Source organism: Podarcis cretensis (genome assembly GCF_951804945.1).
Source record: "Podarcis cretensis genome assembly, chromosome: 7".
Classification (NCBI taxonomy): Eukaryota; Metazoa; Chordata; class Lepidosauria; order Squamata; family Lacertidae; genus Podarcis; species Podarcis cretensis.
The window spans coordinates 23,947,693-23,964,835 of record NC_137176.1 but is presented as its reverse complement, the minus strand read 5'-3'; positions in this window follow the sequence as shown (position 1 = coordinate 23,964,835).

The following is a 17,143-nucleotide window of genomic DNA, read 5'->3' as shown; positions in this document are numbered from 1 at the left end:
GTCTGTTTATGTAGAGAAATGCATGCTGATTTTAGCGCTCAACAAATTCCATTTGCTATTTGATCAATTTAGTATTTTAATTTGTATAGTTCCCCCCTCCCACAAATATGAATGATTAAAGCTGAAACCCCATGCCACAAATATCTGTGAGTAAGCCTCATTGAGCTGAGTGAGACTTGCAGGATTGTCCTGTTCAATTAAACGGAGAAATAATTTATCAAGATGCTCAGACAAAAAAACCCCAAACCTCCCTCCAAGAGACATGGCATAGAACTTGTTGCTGATTTGAGGTAACAGGGTTCTGTTCTTTAAAGGGCGGAAAACAATAGACTGAGTGTACACAAATCTGTGTACACCTGAATTACCGGTAGCTGTTTGGATCCTGCTTTGGTCTCTATGAGGTTCTCCTTCCTACTTTCATTTATCTTTCTTGATTACTGAAGCAAACTGGTAAAGGTAAAGGGACCCCTGACCATTAGGTCCAGTCATGGCCAACTCTGGGGTTGCGGCGTTCATCTCGCTTTATTGGCCGAGGGAGCTGGCATACAGCTTCTGGGTCATGTGGCCAGCATGACTAAGCCGCTTCTGGAGAACCAGAGCAGTGCATGGAAACACCATTTACCTTCCTGCTGGAGTGGTACGTATTTATCTACTTACACTTTGACGTGCTTTTGAACTGCTAGGTTGGCAGGAGCAGGGACCGAGCAATGGGAGCTCACCCTGTCATGGGGATTCAAACCAGCGACCTTCTGATTGGCAAGTTCTAGGCTCTGTGGTTCAACCCACAGCACCACCCGCGTCCGAAGCAAACTGACAACCTCCTAAATACGCCGCACAATGTTAAAGCTCATTGAATCCTGTGGCTGTTACTCCAAAGGAACCAACTCAATTCAGAAAAGCTTAGTGTAGAATCAGATTCTTCAGGTCAGTTTTGGGCCTAAGTCAGGGATCACATGCACAGATTCAGTGTGGAAATGCATCTGGATGCAAATCTGCATTGCAACCCACATTCAATTGCAAAGCATCTGATGTGGCGCACATTCAACAACAGGACAGTTGTGGATGGGGATCAGGGCTAGCAGCAGGAATCAGCATCACTGAGCATCTGCCAAGGCCCACACAAGGCAACAGGGGGTTCACTGCCAGCCTCCAGAGACCTCCGACCTTCACTCCCTTTCCCATCCGCATTGCAGTAATGCAACTTCATGTCTCCTGTTCCTTCTTTTATAAGAGTGCTATGTTTCTTTACATTTTTGACTGTCTTGTTTTCCCTGTGACCTTCATTGCATGCCACTCTGTAACTAAGATCCCATAAATGAGGCTATATATTCTTCAGTCTATTCCCCCCCCCCACAACATATGCAAATCCCAGTCATACCTCTGGAGACAATTCTCTGAAAGCACAACAGCATCACTTTTGTGCTAATCCAACCCTTTCCCCAGAAGGACTAAACACACACACACACATATATATATATTGGCAAATCAGCACTATTTATTGTGCAGTTAAAAATTCTGTTGTCCTTTCCTTCTTCTCTTCCTTTTGGCAGCTTGTCAGATATTGTTAGGGTGATCTTAGTGATGCTGCATTGTTCATTTAGTTTCACTCCCCCCCCCCCCACTTTGCCCTTTAAAATAAAAGCCAACAGCAGGGAATAAACTATACCAGAGGAGGGGCTTCATTACCTGATTGTTGGAGCAAGGGAGTTGGGTGTGACTGTGATGTTCTGTTTGCATACATGTCAAGCACCTGCATGCACATAGATAAAGAGCTTATTTCTCTCTCGCCAGTCCCACAGGCATATAGAGGCTGGATCTACACTTATATGAAAAACGCTGTTAAAAACCATCTAAAAATATAGCTTTCAATGCAATTTACCATTGGTGATGGATCGCTGCTCTACAGTGCCCTCTGGTGTCATGTTTTTATAACACACTTTCAACGTTATAATTGACCAGTGTAGCTGAGTCCAGAGTTAGGTTGGTTTACTGGGATACCCCCAAAGTATCCTGCACCCTGGGGCATTATTTGAGCTTTCAGGGTATGTGAGGAGCATGCAGAAGAGATTACAGTGGTACCTCGGATTAAGAACTTAATTCGTTCTGGAGGTCCGTTCTTAACCTAAAACTGTTCTTAACCTGAGGTACCACTTTAGCTAATGGGGCCTCCCACTGCTGCCGCACTGCTACCGCACAATTTCTGTTCTTATCCTGAAGCAAAGTTCTTAACCCGAGGTACCATTTCTGTATTAGCAGAGTCTGTAACCTGAAGCGTCTGTAACCTGAGGTACCACTGTATAGCAATGAGAAATAAGATTCACATGCTTTGAATACATTTGAGACTAAATTTATAGGGCAAGAGGAAGCCACCCAAACAGTGAATTTTATGTGTTTGCTGTACTTTATTTTGCATAGCTCAGGTGTAGCTACCATGGCACCCTCTAGATGTTGCGAAACTATAGTTGGTTGTGTTGATGACAACAAGGTAAAACCAAGGCACTCAGTAATTGTTCCCTATTCAGCTGATTCTAGGACCTTCTGTCTGTTCCGTTAGTAGAGACTTGACCAGGGCTTACCAAGTAAGGTCCAGGCTTTGCTTCCACCTGAAAGGGATAGCGCTTACAGCAGGCGTTAATTGTGCAAGCGAGAGCCATTGCTGTTTGGTAATTATCCTCTGTTGTGGTTGGAAGTTGTGATTGATTTTCTGCTTCATAGAATCGAGTTGCATCTTTCTTCCTTTTGTGGTCTGGTTCCTGTTCCCAATGACACAGTCTGCTGTACACTCAAGGTGATGCAGTGCATGCAGCAAAACTGGCTAGATCCAGGTTGAACGTCCTACCCATCTAAACTCTTTCTCAATCTCAAACTAACCTACTTCATGGGGTTCTGAAGAGAAACTTGGGAGGTAGGAGCCATACATACAACCTTGAGCTCTTTGCAGAAAAGGGAGGATATAAGTACAATAAATGTGGTGAAGGAATAAAATCAGGAGGACCTTAGTTAGTCTTGAGGAGGGTTAGCCAATGTCCTGCCCTCCAGACGTTGCTCGACTACAGCTCCCATCTTCCTTAGCCATTGGTCATACTGGTAGTGGCTGATGGGAACTGTAGTCCAAAATCTGGATAGCCCCATGTTGGTTACCCCTGTTCTCGAACAAGTAGGAACAACCATAAGGGATGACCACTTTAGCAGGAATAACCAGCTGCACATATATAAGAGGGGCGGCGGGAAATGGATTGCCAGTAGTACAAGTGAAAAGGAGACCATAGTATGAGTCAACATTGTGATGCAGCAGCAAAAAACCTCATGCTTTTCTAGGCTGCATCAACAGAGGTATTGTGTCCTGATCAAGGGAAGTAATAGTCCCACTCTGTTCTGCCTTGGTCAGACCACACCTGGAGTACTGTGTCCTGTGTCCACAAATTAAGAAGCATATTGACAAGCTGGAACATGTGACCTAGAGGAAGCTGGCCTAGATGATCAAGGGTCTGGAAAAGAAGCCTTATGAGGAACGGTTGAGGGAGTTGGGTATGTTTAGCCTTTTAGGTTAAAGAGGAGAGGAGAAAAGAGGAGACTGAGAGGTGATATGATAGACATCTTCTGATATCTCAAGGGCTGTCACATGGAAGATAGAGCAAGCTTGTTTTCTCCTGCTCTAGAGGGTAGTATCCGAATCAATGGCTTCAAGCTACAAGAAAGGAGATTCTAACTAAACATCAGGAAGAACTTTCTCATGGTAAAAGCTGTTCAACGGAGAAGTGGACTCCCGTGAGAGGTGGCCTCTCGTTTGTTGGAGGTTGGATGGCTATCTGCTATGGATGCTTTAATTGAGATCCCTGCATCGCAGGGGGTTGGACTAGATGAGTCCTTTCCAACTGCACTATCCTATGATTCTATAGTGCTATACAGAGAGTTAAATTCTTGACATGTCATCAGCATTTTTATTTATTTCTGGTCCAGAATTAATATTCACGACAAGCCACCTTAGAAACTTCAAGGTAGAAAATTACCTAAAAGGTTCAATGTCAATAAATTAAGAAGTAACAGAGCTGAACAGAAGCTACAAAGTGCTGTGACCGGTCACCTTGGGAAGGCAGGTGGCCTGTGGGATGCAGAAAACGTTTTGCTTTTAAGAGACCCCTTTGTAGTGCCATATATAAGATTCTTGGCCATGGACACTGCACTCATCAAAACTAGTTTGATTCCCCTTATTTTAAGGAAAAGATTAAGACGTCACGAGCCTGCTTGATGAGAAACATCATTTATATTTAGCTTGGACAGATGACAAGGGATACAGTTCTGAGACACTGGTTTGTTGGAATATATGTAAGATCTCACAGAGTAAATTAAGAGAGATGTGGAAAACCTGCTGGAGGAGGAAAAAGGCTGATGATCTGCAGACCAAATGATATGCGAAGAAGTTTTATGCTGCATGCAAGCTTGTTTATTAGCCACACTCCTTTGATTCTATTTATGGTACGGGCCTGGAAGGGACTTTTATTTTGACTTTAAAAAACCATCTTGGACTATGATATACACTATAAGGTGTATACCATACCTTTGTATAATATGAATCAGCTTCTAGCCCAGAAGCATTTTATACTTGAAACAGAACAAGTCATTAAATCACTATCCAATGGAAAGGCCATTCCAGATAAGATTTATAAGGCTTATGGCAAGTATCTTGTTCCATGCCTTATTGAGCTATACCCAAAAGTGTGGGGGAGGGAGAGAGATACCTTGTCCCTACAAAAGGAAAGAGCTTCAACTATTGTCATAGGGGACATCATCTACATAAGGAAATAGTCATGCTAGAATTATATTTAATGGACATATTGTGTGGATATTCTGGCAGCCAATATAGCTTTACAAAAGGCAGAAGAATTCAGTTGGATGCCTTGTGAAATCAAAATAAAAATGAGAATTTGGTTTATATGCTATCTGCGGTTCCTTTGCTGTTCTGGGTATTCTGCAATCTACTATGCTTTTGGATCAATCCATTGCAATTATATGAATGAGCCTTGTGTGTTTTCTGACAATATCTGTGCTTTTCTTATAATTCAGCTTTCTGACATCAGTAGAAATTATTGTGATATTCCACAATATTTTAAATCACTTTGTCCTGAACTACAGGGCACCTGGAGGCAAATCCTGCTGAAGTACATGATCCCATGGCAGATGCTAGCACACAGCCTTGGCAGGCCAACAGGTCTAAAGTCCAGCTAGGTTCCTGCTTCTATAGCCAATCCTGGAATCAGGGCTCTTGGAGGTCGACCTGCACATGTACAGTCCCAGAGAACTCCCTAGAACATCCAAGCCATGGTCCAACAAATGTGAGAAGCTGAGGAGACCCAGCACCTCAGTTCTGCTTCCCTTTTATACTTTGCCTGCTGACTGCAACATCTGGGCTCGATGAGGCAGGTGACCCTCACCTGTTCCCAGCAGACTTCAGCTAAGGAATCACACAACCCCTCCCAGGGCTAGTAAGCCCCACCTGGCCAGCTAGGGAGATGGCCTGTGGGCCCTTGCCTGCCTCAGCTTCCTAGAGTGCTACTCCTGCTGGTCCCTGTGCCTCAGAGCCTGCCTTGTTTGTGGGGGCAGGTGATGGGTCCTGCTGCTTTGGTCCCTGTGCACTGCCACCCAGCCCCTTGCCATCCTCTGTCACTCTGAGTGGTTGAAGTCCCAGCTGAGGACGTCGGGACCAGGGGCAAGATGGCGGGGTGGGAGGAGGGAGAGTCCGGAAGCCAGGAGTCTGGAAGCTAAGAGTCTGAGGGTCAGGAAACCAGGAGTCAAGGGTCCGAGGATCAGGAAGCAAGGAGTCAAGAAGCCAAACGCAGCAAGGCAGGAAACGTGTTGCTGCAGCAAAGAGCCAAAGGGAAATGCTGACCTTATATCCCTTCCTGGCTCTTGCCACCCAGTGCTGTGAGTTACCAATAGGCCTCACCTGTGCGGCCGTGCCTTGCCTCTCCAGAACAAACTTAGGAAGGCCCCAGTCCTGTGAAGCCCTACTGGTTACAGGGCCAGGCTCCTGCAAGCACTCCTGACAGTGAGTATTACCTTCCCCACCCCCTGCTTGCCCCGGTGCGTCCCAGTCCTGGCTACACCCCTCACCAGGATCCTCTTCCTTCTCCCCATCCTCCTGCCAGTTCATGACACACTGGCTGGATCTCGGCACATCAAAGAAGCGTTTCTGTTAAACATGTTGCAAACTTTGTATGAGAGATCGGGTGAGCAAAAATGGAACTCCACACCACCATGTGGTGTCACAGTGTTAGAATGCATACAGTCATACCTTGGGTTACGGATGCTTCAGGTTACGTTTTTTTGGGTTATGGACCACCAAAACCCGGAAGTACCTGAATGGGTTACTTCCAGGTTTCGGCGGTCGTGCATGCACATAAGCGCCAAATTGCAACCCATGCGTGTGCAGACGCAACGCTGCGGGTTGCGAACATGCATCCCACATGGATCATGTTCGCAACCCAAGCGTCCACTGTAAACAACATATATGAAGAGCTTTTTATTTGCCAGTGTAGCTGAGTCCACTTTAATGGTTGCCATATTGAGCATTCGTGGGTTGCCTATATCTGCCTTACAGCCAAGCCAGCCGTTGTGATCTTTTCTACCCTCTTTTGCCCAACCAACTTCACGCTTGTGAGTAAAACATGAACGCATGAGAATGATGGTTTATGCAGGTCGAAGACTACAAAACCAATTATGCAGGGTGTGACTAATAGCAAAGAAAACTACATGGACATTTGAATGTCCAACAGAAATCTGTTGCTGCAAGCTTGGAGTATGAAGTTCTACCTACAGATTTTGAGCACACCTAACAAGACCTTTATATAAGGTTTGTTTGTTTTTTCTTCATTCTGCTTGATTCAAGAAAAGCAAAGGGATTGCAGCACCACTTATTGTTATACAACTGTTGAGCTCACAAAGGTGTTTTGTGGAAGCTTCATACTGCCTGTAAAGATGGTGTTTGGATATTGCTTGCAAGATTTGGGCTGCAATCCTTTACTCACACACCTGTGAGGAAGCCCCATTGAGCTCAGTGGGACTTAATTCTAAGTAGGCATGTCTAGGATTTTTGCTGTTGGCTTCTGATATCAATGTATATTCCGATAATTTCCATGACAGATGGATGACAAGAATGGCAGGGAAGAGAGATGTTTCTAAACCTTGTCCTGCGGAGGTCCTTTCTTGCACAGTTTCTTTATAAGCGCTTTATTTGCTCTGTTGCTTTTCTTTATATTAATGTGGGAGGAAAGATTAGATTTAGGGCTGATGGGAATCTTCTGAAACTTAAATCTAAGGTGATTGAAGAAATGGTCAGCGGACGGCTGGTTGCAGACGATTGTGTCCTCATCGCTAGAGGTCATCGAAGTAATAAATGAATCTCCTTTCAGGACCATGTATATGATTTGGGCTAATCATTAGTCTAAAAAAGACAGAAGTTTTATATCAATCTGCTCTGGCTAAGATTTATGTTCCATGAGGAATTACTATCAGAGACCACAACCTACAAATGATGGATAAATCGACATACTTGGGGAGTACCCTGTCTCATGAATCAAGCGCTGGTGATGAAATTGCAAGCTGAATAGCCAGAGCTAATGTGGCTTTTGGCAGGCCTCACAAGCACCACTGGGAGCAGATGGGTATAGGCTTCTTCAGATAAAATTGAAGACCACAGCCCTGGTGCTTGAAAAACTTGGGCAATATGTAACAGATATATTAAGGAATTCAAGCCTATGTTTGTGTTTACTCAGAAGTAAGCTCCACTTTGCCCCATGGGGTTTACTCCCTAAAGAATGTGTGAAACCTGAAGAATTTTCATCTAAGTTGCTTGAGCAACGAAAGGGTGATTAAATGGGAATACCAAAATCCTATTACCAATGCTATCCAAGTTTTCAAGCATAGGAATCATGATTATGAGAGCTCAGTTGTACTTTTCAGGTCACATTCAGCAACAGTTCCACTATGATTAGTATTGTTTTTTAATGAAGACATTATACATACATATCTACTATTTACATCCAACTCTTAGTCTGAAGAGCTCAGGGAGGGTAGCACCACAATTCAAACAAAATAACAATATCAAGAAAACTATTATGCAGCCACTATTCATCACAAATCTGTCAGCGGAACAACAGTGCTAACTCTCCAAAGCAAGTGTACAAAATCATTTTTTTTGAGTTGGAGATGAAACGACAATGAATTTCAAGAGGCTGGGAGTTCCAAAGGATAACCTTAAAGCAGGATGGTAATAGGGTTCAGAGCTGGGAATAGCAAACAGAAGGTTAGCCAGTATAGAGGCAAATCCCCTGTTGATGCTTGTATTGATGTGTAAATGTTAGGAGTCAGCTAAGTTTTACTCAAAGTAGACTGAAAATAATGAAAATGACTATGTTAGGTGTGTTACTTTCAACTTGTCTACTGTCCTATGGACAACTCTTTAAGAGTGGCCTGATATGTCCATCATTCTTAGATATCTCATATTGCCTGTGGTTTTAATTGTGTTTTTCACTTCATTCTTTGGCATTTTACCATGCAATTGTTGAGTTTTATTATAAACTGCTTTGGTGGGGTCATTTAAAGGGCCTTTAAATAAATAAGTATTTCAGTACTGCATCTTATTTTCCCCCTTCAAAAGCTTGTGGGGTGTGTGTGGAGTGATACCACCTCTAGCTTCTGAAAGTAGGTATAAAGAAATGTCATTATTTTAATGCCCCAATTGTACAGTACATTCCATTATGTTCCATTCATCAGGATGACTCTTGCAATTGAACTACCACACTAGTGACAACATTAGAGAAAACTTTGACGCCATGCATCCTGCAAAAGCTATTGTGTCGGCAGACTTTGCGAGACACATCTCTGACCCAAATAGAATTAGACAATTCAGTCGTATTTTGTTGTGTAGGCAGGGATGTAAGCATCAACCTGCCTGCTGGTAAAGTTGGATGTTCTGCAGCTTTAGGACAATCTGGGGACACAATTAAGGTACCAGCTATCAAACAGTTGTTGTGTCGGGGGGCAACCACACAGTTGTAATCAGGCCTCCTGGCTTAGTTATTATGTAGGCTAGATCTTAGCCTCTAGACAGTTCATTAGATCCCTTTGGTTTCACTTGTTAGTAGGAAATGACTTTGTATATAAAGTGCAACGGTACCTTGTACCATCCTGCTGCAAGATGCGAGAGTTGAGTCATCTGGTTCAGCAGCGGAAAAAAAGAATATTTCATCAAGTTGTTATCTTCGCTTAAGACATTGGAGAATTCCTTGGTTCATTTTTCCAAACATGCAAGGAACTCTAACATAACCAGTAGACTGAAGGACAACTCTGGCATAGTAATTTTCCACCATAGAAGACCATCAGTGGAGAAACAAGCCTTAGAAGTATAATACCAGAATGCAAAATCTAAGTTGATTTTGTAGAAAATGTTTGTGTGTGTGGAGGTCCATAACCAATCTTTTCTATACCCCGGGCAGGTTTCAGATTCTGTGCTGCCACATACCAGAAACTGGTTTTTGATTTAACTTAACAATGGTTTAAGACTTTTGAAAGCACCATAGCTGAAATGCCAAGATCGGTGGTCTAGATGCTTTATGTTTTCCTGCTGGCATCCGTCTGTCTCAAGAGACAATGGAGTGTGTCATATATATATATACTGCAATTAGATGTGCTAGTTTCTCCCTGTTTGTAAACATGTTCTTCTCGGGTAATTTGTTTCTGCAGTTTCTCTCAGGATCACTACATTCATTTCATAATCAATGTGATAAATCAATTCAATAATTACAGATCAAAATGGGAATTATTAAATCTGAACATTCTCTAATGAAAGTTTATCTGCGCTGATGGCACAGTGGCAAACGGTCTTTTGATCCAGGCGATGAATTTAAGATGGCAATTCCAACAAAGAAATGATTTGCCTGTGCTATTTAAATGAAAGAAGCTGTTATTTTATTAAATATTTTAAAGATATAACTTGTATGGGGATACTATAATATTTATTTTAATCAGTACGTTAATCAATCGGCAGAGGAAAAGCGAGACAGTTAATCCTCTAAAAAATTCATTAGTTGGCTGTCTGCCTTAATTTTTAGGCTTCCTTGATTCTTTACAGTGTTAAAGGAGGTGGCAGATTTATCATGAATCATTGCATCTGGAGATGAGGCTCTAACTTCCTTGTGTTTTAATCAATTGATCAGCAGGCGACATTGAACCTTTTGAGATGCAGGCAGCTCAGCTCACAAACCAGTTAAATGAGGGAACTTTGACTGAAATTGCCAAGAACTTGGGTTGAAGTTGGAACTGGGTTGTAGCTTAGTGGCACTGGTGGAGGAAGGGGGTGCGGTGGGTGTGGCCTGCCCCAGGTGTCTTCCCTGAGGGGGGGTGAGATTGCCACCCCACCCCCCTGGGACACTCGCCCGCCCCCGGGTGGACAGCATGTGCACTGCTCCGGGTGTCGGAGCAGCTAGCTCAGTAGATGAAGTCCCAGTCTCCGGCTCCAGGATCTCCAGATTGGTCTAATGCTGCAAAGAGCTGCTGATCACCATTGTAGACAACACAGAACTAGATGCAGCAAAGTTGTGGCTCACTCTAATGCAGCCAGATGTGAAAGATCCCTGTCTGAAATCCTGGAGGGCCTCTGTCTGTCAGTGTAAATGCTAACTGAGCCAGCATGGATGTTTGAAGAGGAGAAGCCTACACAGGTTCAGCTGCTTGCAGTCACTGCTTGTAGTAACTGCTGTAGGCTCCATGTGGTAGGAAACCTTAATAATAATAATAATAATTTTTATTTATACCCCACCCTCCCCAGAAAAGGCCGGGCTCAGGGTGGCTAACAAGCAATAATAAAAACAAGTTGAATGCATACAACATAAAAACAAGATTAAAATACCACATTAAAATATTGAAACATTAAAATATTAAAATGCAGCCTCATCACAGGAGGAGAAAGGAAAAAGAAAAAAGAAAGAGGGGGAGGGAATCAAATTGGCTCCAAGCCAAAGGCCAGGTGGAACAACTCTGCCTTACAGGCCCTGCGGAAAGAAATCAGATGCTGCAGGGCCCTGGTCTCATGAGGCAGAGCGTTCCACCAGGCCGGAGCCAGTGTTGAAAAGGCCCTGGCTCTGGTTGAAGCTAATCTAACTTCCTTAGGGTTCGGGACCACTAGGGTGTTGCTATTTATGGACCTTGCATGATTGAGGTCCCAAATTGCATCAAAACATGTGTGTGTCTAGGAGTACAAGCGTAGGCTCCCTTATTCAGATATAGACACTTCATGGGCAGACTTTAAGGGTGGGTAGTAGGTCATGTTGGAGGAATGGGGCTAGTAGGCATTGATAGGACTGGGACTGTGCCCTGTTTTGGAAAGGTCCCGGGTTCAATCCTTGCCATCTACAGGTAGAACTGGGAGACACTTTTGGCTGACACCCAGGAGAGCCACTGCCACTTGGTGTAGACTAGGGATGGAGAACCTCCATATTTTAACTGGACTACAACTCCCATCATCCTGAGCCTTGACCATGTTCATTGGAGCTGATGGGAGATGCAGTCTCACAATGTCCAGGTGGCCACACAAATACCCCACCCTGATATATACACCAAACATATTGTCTTCTTGCCTGGATAGCTCAATTGGTTAGGGTGTGGTGCTGATAATGCCAAGGTTCCAGGTTTGGTCCCCATATAGAACAACTGCATATTTATCCATTGTGGGCGGTTGGACGAGATGATCCTCCGGGTCTCTTCCAACTCAGCAATGCTATGATTCTATGCTTTCTTTTTGGGAGGGTGGTAAGGAAGAAGAATAAGAATAAGAGTTTGGATTTGATATCCTGCCTTTCACTCCCTTTAAGGAGTCTCAAAGTGGCTAACATTCTCCTTTCCCTTCCTCCCCCACAACAAACACTCTGTGAGGTGAGTGGGGCTGAGAGACTTCAGAGAAGTGTGATTGGCCCAAGGTCACCCAGCAGCTGCATGTGGAGGAGCGGAGACGCGAACCCGGTTCCCCAGATTACGAGACTACCGCTCTTAACCACTACACCACACTGGCTGGTGGCAAGGAGGCAGCAGGGTCTGCTGGAGTGCCAGGGAACAAGAAGAGCTCCAAAGCAAACTGGTTTAAATAAAAGTAGTCTAGCAAAAGGAGCTGGTGGATCGTAGACTTTTTTGGCCAAAGTAGCATAGCATCTGGAAACTGTTTATACCAAGCATAGCCCACAAAGCCCACCTTGGCTGAGTATGGTGTTTGCTTCCCAATATATCTGGGATGGGGAAAGAAAGAGACCTGAAAGAGAAACAATTGGAGAGCCAGAATGGTGAAATAGGGACAGTTATGCCACTAGTGGCTGCGATATAAACATTTCATGGATAGACTCTTCCCACATATATAAAGAGCTATATCGAGAAACCATCCTGGCGAAGCGCACGCTCCCTGCCAGCGGTCCTATATTAAAAGGATGTATTGCATACTATTGGGTATTCGTTCCACTTACATCCTGCCTGTCTGTCGATGCTCAAGCTAGCTTAAGCTGCAAACTGGCCAGCAGAAATGTTCCATCTGCCATCCAAACTTCAAAATCTGTCACATGTATATCCTCAACAACATCATAGGAAGATTTCTGGCAAGCAATCCCAGGACACAAACATATGCCAATAGCCTCAGTATCAACAAGAGCTATGCTGCGCCTGCCAAGTGGAAAGAAAAAAATCACTCCCCCAGTGGCGTTTGTATATGTTTGCAAATTAATTTACTTGAATATATTCCCATTATCCTTAATAAACAGAAATAAGAGAGGACTACGAGTCGCGTAGATAATCCAAAGCAAAGTGTATTTTACCGATGGGAGATCAAGCAAGGGACATCTGCAATAGTGCTGTTTTGGCGCAGCTCTGGAATATTTGCACACATTCCCTGTGTACAAATTAACTCGGCAGAACAATTAGAGGAATTAAAGCAATGGCTCTTTTTACTAGTCGGTTCTTGGAAGGTATTTGCTGCCAGTCCCCCAGGTGATTTAAATCGGCACGACTGAAGTCAATGTGTTTCCATTCTTTTTATGCTAGAGCTGTGTGCAAATGCATCACTGTATTGGTGGACAGAGAAATTGGAGTGGGGTGTATTTTTCATTGGATTCGTTCAGTGGGAGGAAACATTCTCCAAAGTTTCTCAGGGGTGAGGTGCACCATTTTCAGTGTCCATAGTGCACCTTCTTTCGTAAATACGATATTATTTATTTTTGCCAAGTGTTGGCAGCCTGGCCACCATCTTTGTATCTTTCATGGCTCCTCAGACCTAGCATCATTACAGGGCATTATATGTGTGTGAAATGGTGTCAGATACACACACAGAGACAAATTACTGGAGGATGTTTGAAGAAAATTCTACAAAGCTGTCTTATTTTCTAGTGGGGATTTAAAAAAAGGAAATACCAGAAATTTCCTCAGTGCATGAGGAGGGGACTTTCCACCTTTCCCTCCCCAGACACAATCCTGATGAAATTATCCAGGTAATTAAAGCACCTCCATTAGCAATTGTAGCTTTTTTCTCAAAGTCTAATTACAGCTTGGGGAGCAGGGCTGCTCGGATTGCAGATGGGGGAGTGAACATTGGTGCCGACACTAAGGGGCCCTGGGTGCACTCACACCACAGGGCTCTGACGCGACTTCCAGTTTCTACCGGAAGTTATTTTGAAGGTCCAAGGTGACATCTGAGGCCCTGCAAAGCCTCGGAAGCAACTTCTGGTAGAAACTGGATGTTGCATCGGAGGTCTTGAGAGGCCTTGGATGTGGCCTCCAAGGCCCCACGAGGCCTCAGAAGCGACATTGGAGGCCCTACAGGCCTCCAAACACGACTTCCAGTAGAAACCGGAAGTTGTGTCAGAGGTCTCACGAGGCCTCCGACGTGACCTGCGAGGCCCCATGAGGCCCCGGAAGCAGCGCTGCACTGCTGCCGCCATAACATGACGTCATGGCATCACATTATTTCACAGGTGCTATTGGGCACCCACAATCTGGGGCCCAAGTCACCGCCCCTGGGAGTGAAGGAGTAAAGCCCTCTCCCTGCACTCTCTGGTCCCAATGAAAACTACCCTCCAAGCCTTCTGTTTATTATTATTATTATTATTATTATTATTATTATTATTATTACTACAGTCATACCTCATGTTACGTTTGCTTCATGTTACGTTCTTTTATGTTATGTCCCGCGGTGACCCAGAAGTACCAGAAAGGGTTACTTCCGGGTTTCGCTGCTCGCACATGCGCAGAATTGCAAAATGACATCACGTGCATGCGCAGAAGTGGTGAATCACAACCCGCGCATGCGCAGACACACCGCTGTGGGTTGCGCTCTTTTCATGTTGCGAACGGGCCTATGGAATGTGTCAGGGAACTGACATCGGAGCCAGAAGTGGAGGTAGGGCTCCCAAGCGATGCCGGAGAAGGGCCAAGCAGGGAGAGAGGGAACTCATCGGCTGGGGAAGGAAATCAGCGTAACACCAGGGATAAAGGGGGGCGGTTGGAGGAATCGGAGAGGGGTCTCCAGGACTCTTCGCTGGAGACCAGCGGGGAGAGCACAGGTCCTCCTCTGCCCACACCCACCCTGCGCAGAAGACTTCCATGCAGGGAAAGTAGGCGTAGACTTGGTGTCAAAGAGCTTTTGTGCTGGAAGAAGTTTAAGAAACGCCCACTGATGGATTCTGCTAGCGACTGAACAGCCACGAAGTGAAGGGCTGTCCAGTCAGGAAAGGTTTAACCAGGCTACCTAGCCAGGTGTGGTGGCAATTTACGCATGAGCAACCCCCATACATTCATTACAGAATGGATCCCGTTCACAACCAGAGGTACCACTGTATTTTAAAAAAACGTTTGCCTACTATGCAATTAAAATAACATATTGTACAGTGGTACCTCAGTATAAGTACTTAATTCGTTCCAGAGGTCTGTACTTAACCTGAAACTGTTCTTAACCTGAAGCACCACTTTAGCTAATGGGGCCTCCTGCTGCTGCTGCGCCACCAGAGCACGATTTCTGTTCTCATCCTGAAGCAAAGTTCTTAACCTGAAGCACTATTTTTGGGTTAGCGGAGTCTGTAACCTGAAGCGTATGTAACCTGAAGCGTATGTAACCCGAGGTACCACTGTACTGCCCTCAGAGTTTTCCGAGCTTTGAACTTTGGAAGGTGGGAATAATAAAGCCCCCAAGACTTATCCAGAAAACTACACGCAGCCAACCCATCATCTGCAAAATGGCAGGAACCCTGCTGGTTACCACAGCTAAGTACATAGTTATTCAGAGGGCTGCTTATGAGTGCCACTTGGTCAAAGTGGGCAGGGGGAATGAAAACCTGGCATTGCTGCCCTGGTCACTCAAATTGTATCCTTGCACATATAGCGGTTGCATCGCGGCCTGCATGCCAGAGAGCGCATGCCTTTCTTTGTGCTCCCCTCCCCCCCTCCAGCATCACTTGCCCTACAACTAGCAATTATTCATGACTTGCATTCTCTGGCCTTGTCTCCGATCAGCTGCCTGACAGACAATTATTAACTGGGAAACACACATTAGGAAATGTGCTATTGTGGCAAGACAGGCGAGCAATATCATCATTTTTTTATGAGTGAATAAAGCATACACAGGTTAAGGTAACACTGATTGCCTATTAATCTCTGGGTAAGAAAGTATAATGATCAGTTTCACATCCTATCCCCCTCCGTTGCCCCCTTTTAGCCTCTGTCTTCTTGCGAAGTAGCCATTTGCTCTTCCACCAGAAGGGTGATAATTCTCTTCCTCTCCCGAAGATCTACTCTATATCACACTTCTCCCTCCCTTTCTTGTCTCTTTAGAATGGTCTGTCAGACAATAATAAACACATTTTCACATTGGTTGTCTCGGGGAAGCAACAGGTATCTTAGAATCGCTGAGCTTTTCTGCTTCTTCATAGAGCTGTGTCTTTTTGCAACGAGAGTCGTATAAACTTAAAAAGCTCAGCTAATACCAAAGGATGGATGGATTGGTGTCTTTCTGGGTTTTAATCGCTTTTACATGTGTTCGCTCTTAAGTCAGTCTCATCACTTTTCAACAGCAGCCTGTATTTTTTTATTTAGAAAAGTACTGCACAAAAATATGCATTTAATTATACATAGTTTAAGTACACATTTTAAAGGTCTCTCTCTAAACACCCACTCACACATATTTTCTCTCAAAATGTACATCCACCTCATCATGACAACCTTGTTTTCATACATTTTATGACCTAAGAATTGCATCACAGCATTCAGGGAAGGTGAAATCCTATAAATATAGATACAGTGGTACCTCAGGTTAAGTACTTAATTTGTTCTGGAGGTCCGTTCTTAACCTGAAACTGTTCTTAACGTGAAGCACCACATTAGTTAATGGGGCTTCCCGCTGCCGCCGCACCGCCGGAGCACAATTTCTGTTCTCATCCTGAAGCAAAGTTCTTAACCCAAGGTAATATTTCTGGGTTAGCGGAGTCTTTAACCTGAAGCGTATGTAACCCAAGGTACCACTGTATAGACTGTTTAATGCACTGTACCACTGTTTAATGCAAGGCCAGTTTGCTTCAGGTCAGTTTTTATTAGAATTTGCAGTACTGAATTTCAAAGTTACACTGAGTTTGTCCACTCAGTCTGAGACTGCATCTCTAAAGGCCTGGCAAAAGAAGTAAGCATGGTATTAAACTAAGCTTTACTCAGAGTAGATGTATTGAAATTAATGGAGCTAGCTTAGTCATGATAATTAACTGGCCAACTCTGAATAAAACTTAGTTGAATACCACCCTAAGTTTTTAGCTGGCACTGAAAAGTGACCATTGTTGGCCCCAACCAATTTTATTGTGCATTACAATGTTGTTCAAGTTAGTGGCAGACATGGCTTCATCAAGTTTTTGGCACCAGCTGCAGGACTGGATTTGAAGGAGAGAGCTTAACAATTTTAAGCAGTTTGGAAATAAGGTGAATCAATTGATCCACTCAGGAATTGACCATTGGGCTTGGTGAGGCCAGTGGCTTTAAGTAGCACCTCTGAAGCTGAAAACCAGTATTTGTCTTGTTCCAGCCACCACCCACTTGTGACAAGAGGAAGCTGTGAAAATTCGTATAGCAACTTCTA